This window comes from Mus caroli, unplaced genomic scaffold, assembly GCF_978045245.1.
Source record: "Mus caroli unplaced genomic scaffold, Mus_caroli_1 scaffold_6, whole genome shotgun sequence".
Taxonomy (NCBI): Eukaryota; Metazoa; Chordata; class Mammalia; order Rodentia; family Muridae; genus Mus; species Mus caroli.
In genome coordinates, this window is record NW_028227261.1 from 97,270,023 (window position 1) to 97,280,201 (window position 10,179).

Here is a 10,179-nt window from a genome sequence, read left to right on the forward strand (position 1 = left end):
ATATATGGTTCGAGTATTAAAGGGGTACCAGGAAGTGAAATGGAGCAAAATCCTATGTTCTAGGAGATAAAAGATTAAGGGAGTGGGATCTTGGGGCAAGATCCTACCCAGCTAAATTTAGATCCAGCCATGGTGGTACACACCTTCAGTCTCAGGAGACAGGCATGCTGATCTCTTCATTCAAGGTCAATCTACAGATCAAGATCCAGGATAACCAAGCTTAGCCAGTGAAGGATTTGGAAAACAGAAAGCCAGTGACAATGTAATAGTACAAGCAGGTCATGTTCTAATTCCTGCAAGCAGCAGAACTCAGCAGCATCAGCCATGTGGCTCTGGCTCTAGAGTTAAGAATGGAAGGAACTACTGGGACAATTGATGCTGGTTAGCTGGAGCTAAGAAACCAGCAATGATTAAGAAGAGACCAGCATCACTGAGGTGAAATCTTCTGGGAACTGTTTTTTTGGGAGTACAAAGAAGCTGTGTTCTAGAGATAGCCAAGGTTGTGCCTCGTGCTGCGGCTGGGCTTGGTAATGTGTAAGAGTCACCCAGATGGTACTGGTTTTGAAAGCATGAAGGTTATGAAGAGCAGCTGAGGCTTGGCACTGTGAGAGGTCATGGAAGGCCATTGGTGAAGGTACAGCCTCAGTTGTAGTTGATGGCCCAGGACTGAAGGGGTCATGCAAAGGATTTGAGGCTTGGCACCATGAAGAGAGCCTATGAGAGGCTTTTGGTGAAGCCTAGTTGGAGTGGAACACCCCAGTGTATTGGAGATGTCAGTACCATGGGATGATCACCAAGAACAGCAGCCATAGTGGAGTGGATCAACCTGAGCTTAGAGTGCTACAGAGGGCAGAGCTGGAGAAGTGATGCCAGCCCTTAGGAAGAACCCAAAAGATCAAGTGGGATCCCAGACACTGAAACAAGTAGCTGTAACATTGAAATTGCCTTGGAGACTCAAAGATGTTAAAGATGCCAGAGCCATGGGATACCTGCTGAGGAAAGCTGCTAACAGGGAGTGGAACCAGCCCAGGAGAAAGCAGTTTGTTGTAGTCATCAAAGATGAAAAAGGGGGCTGGTGAGATGGCTCAGTGGGTAAGAGCACCCGATTGCTCTTCCGAAGGTCCGGAGTTCAAATCCCAGCAACCACATGGTGGCTCACAACCATCCATAACGAGATCTGACTCCCTCTTCTGGAGTGTCTGAAGCAGCTACAGTGTACTTACATATAAATAAATAAATCTTTAAAAAAAAAAAAAGATGAAAAAGGAATAGAAATCTGAAGACCACTTTGCCATCAGCCATGGAGATGCAGAGTTTGGAACTTGCCCAGCTGGTTTCCTGCCTTGCTTTGGGGATTACAGTTAATTGACTGGATGAATCTCAGAAGAAACCTTGAACTTTGGACTTTTAACTTTGTTGAGACTGCTATAGACTATGAGGACGTTGAAAGTTGAACTAAATGAATTTTGTATTATGCTATGTTTAAGTATGCACCCCCACACACATAGACTTATATTTTTGAACAAGTCTATGGGGGCCAGGGAGTGGAATGTGATGGTTTGTATATCCTTGGGCCAGGGAGTGGCACCATCTGGAGGTGTGGCCTTGTTGGAATAGGTGTGACCTGGTTGGAATGGATGTGTCACTGTGGGTGTGGGCTTAAGACACTCACCCTGGTTTCCTGGATGTCAGTCTTCCACTAGCAGCCTTTGGCTGAAGATGTAGAACTCTCAGCTCTGCCTGCGCCATGACTGCCTGGATGCTGCCATCCTCCCACCTTGATGATAATGGAGTGGACCTCCAAACCTGTAAGCCTGCCCCAATTAAATGTTTTGTAAGACTTGCCTTGGTCATGGTGTCTGTTCACAGCAGTAAAACCCTAAGTAATACAGTACCCATATAAAATAAATAAATAAATAAATCTTTATAAAAAAATGTTGGCCTCCAAGATTTTTAACAAAAATATTTCTTTTTGTACTGACTTTAAAAAAATAAATAAAAGATTGATTTTAGAATGAGTGAATTATATCCCAATTTTAAAAATAAAACAAAAAAATAAAAACCAAGAGGGGGCGTAACAAGTTGAGAATCATAGGCCACTGCTCTAAATCCAACAGAAAAAGTCCAAGGAATGTCTGGAATATCAGCACTCAGGAAACTGAAGGAAAAGTCTCAAGGGCAAAACCAGCCTATACTACACAGAGAGCTGCTGCCTAAAGAAAAACAGAAGGATAGCTGGGGGAAGGAGAGTGTCAAGGGAGAACTGACATGTGACTGTCCTGACTCTCACATGTGTCACATACACACTGTATATGTATTTATGTATATGTATACATATACATAGTGTAAATTTTTTTTAAAAAATCAACCAATTTGGCTTCATAGTTCTAAAACATCTAATACAAAACCCGGCAAATGTACATTTTTTCTCAAGTTCACATGGTATATTCAACAGCATACAACATGCTGAATGTCCCCAAAGCCTTGTGCTCCAAAGACCTGGTTCCCAGATCATTTTGCTACTAAAACGTTTTGGAACCTTGAAGAGACAGGGCCTGACAGAAGAACATTAGGCCATTGGGAGATACTGAGATCCCAGCCCTGTCTCTTCAAATTCTAATGTGTTGTGCTTTGATTTTCATTCCATTTTTAAAAATATTTTATAGTTTTCCTTATTCTCCTTCCATTGGTGATTGGGTTAAAAGTATGTTGTTTCATTTCCAGGTATTTAGAGAGCTCTCAAATTCTTTTTGTCTATTATTAATATTGATTTCTAACTTAATTCCATCACTGTCAGATATGATGCTCTGCAGCATTTAAATATTGTGATTAAATCGTTTGACATCTGAGATCAGCTCATCATGAGTCAGTTTTCCACCGCTGTGATAAAATCCTGCCAGTAAACAACTTAGCAGGAAGAAAGGCTAGGAGCTTCAAAGGCTCTGTCCCTGGGTCTTGGTCCTGTGGCACCACAATACATCACGACGGGAGGCATGGCAGGGGAGACCTAGCCACTACACCACACCTAGGAGGTGAAGAGAGAGACAGGGGCTGGCGAGATGGCTCAGCAGGAAAAGCTCCTTGTTGCTAAGTATGATCCAAACATGATCCCCAGAGCCACATTGTGGAAGGAAAGAACTGACGAACTGATTCCTGCAAACTGTCCTCTGACCTACACACACACACACACACACATACACACACACATATACACACACATACACACACACATACACACATACATACACACACACATACACACATATGCACACACTACACTCTACACCACACACTATCAATTGATGTAATAAAAAAAATTAAGATCTTCTGAGAAAAAAAGGAAACAAGCTTGTCTCTCACCCCAAATGTACAGAAATAAACCTAATGTCTACTATGAATACCCAGCTGAGTCCACACAGCTACTATGGAGCCCAGCGTAAAACGGAGCCCAGTGTAGCTTTCTTCCCTGACAGTCTGTGACTGGTTGCAAGGTTTGGAGGAAATCCAGCTATGTCACAGCTGTTGTTGTTTCTCCAGGGATAGACTGAGGCCTTTATTAAAGCTGACATGCCCTACAGGCTACCAGGAAAGTCAAGTTCCTCAGAGAGAGCTCCCCAGAACAGGGTTTCTCAGAAGGAGTTCAGCCACCCCCGGGAAGCAGGTAGAAAGTGAAAGAAAATTTAAAAAATTGAGCAGAACAGCCCGGGACATGCCCAGGCAGGCCCATAGTTACATGTCCTGACTGGCCTGGTGCCTCCCTATCTCCTGCCCTTCTGACAGCCTGTTGATGTTTAAATGAACCAATCATGTGAAACCGCACCAATTCCTCCCTGCTGATGTTTAAATAAACCAATCACATGAACCGGCGCCAATTCCTCCCTCAGTGCCACCCCTTCTCTTTAAAAACCCCTAGCTTCCAAGCCTCGTGGTCGAATCCACTGTCTCCTGCGTGAGATACCTTTCGACCTGGAGCTCCGCCATTAAACTACCTCGTGTTCTTACATCAAGTTGGTCGTCTGTTCGTGATTCTTGGGTGCACGTCGAATCGGGAATTGAGTGGGGGTTTCCCCACTAGGCTCTTTCAAGAGGAGTAGCTGGGAGTCTGTGGGGCAGATGTCCCAAGATTACCCAGTGTGTCCTGAAACAGATCAGGACAATGCTTTAACTGCCCTGAAAGACCACAGGCACATATACCAGATCAGAGACCAGCCAGACTTAATGTTTTAAGAGACTAGCTAGAAGGAACAGTAAGATTATTCATTTCATTGCTAAGTATGTTCTCCGTTTAAAAGTGTGGTGTGTATGTGTGTGTGTGCACATGTGCGTGTGTGCACATTCTCACACGCACGCATGTGCATACATGTGTATCAAAAAGCACATGGGTACATTTCTAAAACTAAGGGTGGGTAGAAAAGTAATTAAGGATGCAGAGAACCTTTTAGGATGCTAAAAACAGTCCTTAAATTGATCATATAGATTAAATAAAGATAGAAGATACAGAAGTATGTCAAAACCCACCAAATGCATGTGTAAATGGGTGTGCTTTCATACATGTTATACTTCACATATTTATCACAGAAGCATGTCCATAGGGATTTTTAGTGAAAAAAAAATTCCCTTGGAGGGTTCATACAGTTGCTGTCCGTTGGCACTGGACCATAGAATGTTCTGGCATCACCAGTGATGTCAGAGAAGCCTTTTGGCTGGACTCTGGTGACAGTTTGACTCCTCAACAGTCATACTGGTGGCAGGAGCACAGAGCAGTGCCTCTTGATTGCTGGTTCAGGGGGCATGACCCTGAGCATTTGAGGAGAGGAGGCATGTGGTCAGCTGTTTCATTTTGGGGCTCTTCCTGGCCCTTAGAAGACCGAGATGTACCCGACTACACAGAAGACGAAGTTGAAGTCACTCTTCTAGAAACCGCCTGGTGCAGATGCCATGGTGACAGATATGAAAGGATGGGCCTTTGGTAAGAATATAGCCTCTTCCAGGCAGAGGCTCTGATCTAGCAGCTAAATCCAGCTAGAAGTGAGGACTCGGGCCATACAGGTAGAAAAGAACCTGGGGCACAGGAGAGGTCTGTGGGTCCTGGCCATCTTCCGATACCTATGACCACAGGAGATAGAAAAGTTGCCTCAGAATCAAACTCCCTTTCCTAAGGAGGAAAGGGAATCTTGAGCATTGATGATGAAATTTTTCAAACAAAACCTGAGTTCAAATTTTTTTTCCTCTTCTATTTATTATCCAGGTCAAGGTCAAGGAGGGCTTAAAGCTTGTTTGGGGCCTCCATTTCTTTGTTAAAATAGGTACAGTGGCCCCTGTGTTACAGGGTTGGCTGGAGAGTTACATAAGACAGTTCTACCACCTCAGAGGGAGCACACACTGTACCCCGCCGGGCCTCACTCTGGCCTTTGCTTTTGAGAGAGTGCATTGCAATGTGCATTCTGGCCTCGTATTACTACCTTGTCTGTGATGTAACTGAAGTGGTTTTCTTACTCTGCAGCTGGAGGGAGGAGTGGAGCAGCCTGCTGTAGCAATAGCGCTGGTGACTTTCTAACCTACCTTTGTGTGGATTTGCCTGTACATATGTGCACATATACATGTGTGCAGGTCTGTGTGTGTACCAGAGGCTAACCTTAGGTGTTCTTCCTCAGGACTCTTGTATACCTTGTTCATTTGTTTGAGACAGGGTCTCCTTCCAGTCCAGACCTCACCAAATAAGCTAGGACCTACCCGCCTCTACCTCCTTGGTACTAGGATTACAAAGGCGTACCAGTATACCTGGCTTTTACGTTTTGGTTTCTCGTTTGGTTGACTGGTTTGGTTTGGGGTTTTAATTTAGGTTCTGGGGGTGGGGGGGAGGGCTGAACTCTGGCCCTTGTGTTTACACGGCAAACACTTCACCGACTGAGCCATCTCCTCAGCCTCCGTACCACTCTCTTCAGAAGCAGCCAAGAGGAGGGACACGGGGCAACAGTCTGCAATTTTCTTCACAACCAACACCCACTAGAGGACTGTAGAGCAGAGGCTGCCACCACTTCCTTCCCAGAACCTTCTCATTGTGTGGGAAGCCGGGAGCAAACGGGGAAGATTAAAGATGGAGATCTTCCGGCCAGACCTAGAGGGCAGAGTGCAGGTGGGGCAGGGTCACTTGGAGCAGGTATGCTGGGCCCGAGGCTTTATCATACAAGTTTATTCTTCCCAGGTGACCTCACCACGCCCATTCCAAGGCCACTCCACCCAGGGTGGTGCTCAGGAGCCAGAAGTCGCTTAGTCTGCAGTGGCTATTTACTTCCTCCGCATTTGGCTTTGTACTATAAAGCAGCTCGAGGGAGCTGGGGAGGTGAATCTTTGATTGAGCCCTGGCTTCTCTTGCAGAAGTTCATCTCTTGGAACCCTCATGATGCAGTACAAACCTCTGAATCCCAGTGCTCTCTTCTGGGCTCCTCGGGCACTGCACGCGCATGCTGCACTTGCACAGATGTGGGCAAAACACTCGTAGACATAAAATCAAAATAACTGTAAAAGGCAACCTGAAACTCAGGTGGACAGAGGGACCCTGGAGCCACCCATCTTCCCAAAGGCCTTTAGATTTTAATGTCCCTAGCTGGCTCCAACACTAAAGTCACAAGAGAACTGGAACTTGCTGGGAGCCTCCTAAGTCCATTTTCTGCTAAGCCTTCTGTTCCAGGACTGGTCTCAAGACACAGCTGACCCTGGCTGTGTGTTACTGCCAGGGGAAAAAAAAAAGAAAGATTCACTCAGGTGAAATTAGAATCACCCCTTGGGTCATCAGATCTCTGTCTTTGGTCTCTTAATGTAGAACATGGCTCAGCTCACCAGACATGACATCTGGAGCCGGATCCTCCTGGCGTCACCTAGACTGGATGCCCTGAAGACAGACTTTGTGCTCCCTGCAAGGTACCTAGATTGGATGCCCTGAAGACAGACTTTGTGCTCCTTGCAAGGTTAGCCCTGCTCTATAGAATAGGTGGATAGTGGAATCTCACCACATAGTTTATATAAACATGCGGGACAGACTTTCAAGCCTGAGAAGATCAGCCTGCAACGGGATCTTCAGCCTCCCAATGTCCCTGGATCAGGGTGGATTCAGTAGAGGCAGGGAACAATTTTATGGCGGTAGGATTGGTACATGGGCTCTTCTTGGCCTCATGAGGGCATGAAGGGTCAAACTGCAGGTGCAGAGGCCAATGTGGCCAGGGTGATGGGACCAGCCACGGTGTGCGGGGGGGTGGGGGGTGGGGGGGGTGCTCTTAGAAGATAGAGAATGCTGTGTGATAAGGAGAAAGAGGAAAATCTGGGGATTGAGACAATCCAGGTCCTCACAGGGCACACATGTTTGAAACAGTGGTCAGGAAAGGAGAGAGAGAAAGAGCAGGCAGTCGGGCAAGGTGCTTAGGGAAGTGGTTCCCAGAGAGCACAGTATGAGCAGCTGAGGCTGGGACATCCCTGAGGCCCAACCTAGGTCACATCGAGCTGCCAGTCTCTGGAGTGTGGTGATGCTCATTCATGGCACCTAGGTAGGGAACCAAAGCACTGTCTTGCCTATAGGTCACTCTGACCCTGACTTGTCTTCTCATTTTCTGCCACCAGCTCATTCCAGTCCCCAGAGCGCCTGGAACCCTTGCCACTGAGATTCGAGTGAAGAATGAGATAAGTCCTAAGAATGTGGCCGATTGGGCTGGAGTCCCCTCACAATCATATACTGGATACCCAGCAGGAGACTTTGCCTGCTGAGCCCTCCCCAGGGTGGCTCCCACAATGACAGGACATTGCTGATGGGAACCAGAGTGTCCCCCAACCCCTCATTTCCCAACCAACTTGCCATCAGACATAGGTCTCTAGTAGCTTCTGGCATTTCAGAGACCAAGGAAGGTGAAGTTTGCTGAAGGTTCTGGGCCCCTCTGGTGTCTCTACACTCAGAGTTTACATTGGAGAGCCCTCGTTCTCTCGTGAGCTCCCACACAGCCTGAGGCCCTGGTTATGCTCTGCTGAAGCAGTCTGCCCACCGTGGCCTGCTAACTGGTCTTCCATGGAGGGACCGAGGCTGCGTCACCTTGACCTTTAGAGCCATACCCTCAGATCTCTGTCTTTGGTCTCTTAAGGTAGAACATGGCTCAGCTCACCAGACATGACATCTGGAGCCGGATCCTCCTGTCCAGATGTGTCCAGATGTGGCTTCCATCCTCCTTTTAAATCGTATGCTATCTGTCCTTATTCCTGAGGCTGGGGTGTACTCCAATTGCCTTGGTCTCTGCCTCCCCACTTGACAGCTGGTTCATTTGCCATGCACACACAGCTTCTAGATACCCTGTTCTTTCTTCTGGATGTGTGTAGGTGCTGCTCAGCCACTGCTTCTGTGACCCCCAAAAACCCAAGGGGATGGGGACCTGACTGATTCTCCTTTTCTGGGCTGCTTTTGCCACAGCTGACCCATGATGAAGTGGGAGCCAAGTCCTCATAGCCCTTCCTATTGAGTATGCATCCCAAGGTCCATGCTGTAGAGACCAGCCACCTGAGAGTCCAAGCCAGTATCTCCTCTTTTCCTTACGTAGAATCTGCACAAGAGGAGCCAGGTCCCTCCCTTTTTGTAGGTTTGTCCCCTCCATGTCAGACAGGATGTTTCTAGTGGGCACATCCTTCCTTCAGTAAACCCCTCAAAGGGCCTTGCTCCCTGGGGTTGGAGGCTCTTTCAATTGGGAAGTTGCTGCGATCTTTCCCTTTCAGATCTGCAAAAAAAAAAAAAAAAAAAAGTGGGGACCAAGGACCTTCTTCTATCTAAAAAGCAGGCTAAGCCCACTTGGAAAGGACAGAATGAAAAAAATGTGGAAGAAAAGTAGATGGCGAGAAAGAATTGACATGAATTTCCTTTAACGTCACTCTATCTTGGTCTGTATCTATTCTGCTACTGCTTTGTTTAATAAAGAATCCATGGGAATGGATTAAAAACCAGTCATGAAAGGCAATGCTCACGAGGAGACAAGCAAGAAATTGGAAGTGTCTAAAATGGACCTGTGTTCAATTTCACAGACAGCCAAGAAGCCTGTTGCCCTGGGAGGCCAATTCACACCTGTTACCACTGGCAAGATTTGAAAAGGACCTGGTCACTTCCGGTAGTGGATAACTACTTCCCCAAGAAATTGAAGAGTTTAGGGACTTGCCCTTGCCTTGTGGAATTAGACACATTTTATATTTATGAATGAATGTTGCAAAAATATGAGATACTTGGGTCCTGGGTGAGGGTTTCTCAGGGGAATAAAAAACAGATACAGGACACACAGCCACCCTGCTCCCTCCCATCCAGTTCCATAGACCTCAAGCAGGCCTGGGTCAGCCCATGGCCATGACAGAGAAAATATTTTTCTCTGTTTATATCCAAGAGAGAAGCGGCTGTCTGTCCTTCTGTACCCTCCCATCCCTGCCTTGCTCTGGAAAGGCAGGAGAAAAACCTTTGTTTCTTGGGAGATCCTGGATTCTCACCCTAGCCTTTTGGAATATAATAAGCCTCTCTCCAAAAGGTGTAGTTTGTCTCAAACTTTTGAACCAGAGGGAGGCCTCCAAGGTGTAGAACGGAAATACCTGGGAGGTTGGGAAGTGGCTGTCCCCTCTGATAACATCTTAAGAACTTCACCTGAGATGCTAGCCAGGGCTTTAACTACTCTTAGGGAGTTAACTGAAAGTTTTATTATCCTTATGGATCAGAGAAATAAAATATAATAAATGTATGGGGTAAAAAAACAAACCCACATACAATCTGAGCTTTAGGGGAAATCAAGCTCAATTGCCGTTAGGGAGCCCCCCACGTCTGTGTCCCGGAAGTATTAAGACACCCTAAAGCGCTTTGGTCTACTAAATATAAGATAAAACAAAAACCATCAAACCAAAGTTGGATGGGGCAAACTAACAGAAGGAAAAGAGCCCAAGAGAAGGCACCAGACCCAGAGAGTCACTGGTTCCCACACTCGGAAGTCTCCTGAAAATAAGAAAACCTGGGAGCCATAATGTATATGCAGAGGAAGTGGCTCAGAACAAAGGTTTTCACTAAGTTGCACAGTGGAGTTAGGATTCTGCAGACGGAAATACACATCCTTAGGATTCTCCGAGTGGGGGGGGAAGATGCCCCGGAAAGTCAGCTCTTTAGCTGACACGACTCTGACT

At 46.5% G+C, this 10,179-nt stretch overlaps 1 long non-coding RNA gene across 1 annotated transcript; it reads left to right on the top strand.

The window, feature by feature from the left end:
- The first annotated feature begins 4,775 nt into the window (after positions 1 to 4,775).
- Positions 4,776 to 9,683, top strand: LOC110293176 (uncharacterized). The gene is made up of 3 exons (XR_002377786.3): positions 4,776 to 4,969; positions 6,824 to 6,921; positions 7,615 to 9,683. It is a non-coding gene; the product is annotated as an uncharacterized LOC110293176 (long non-coding RNA).
- Positions 9,684 to 10,179: the final 496 nt, after the last annotated feature.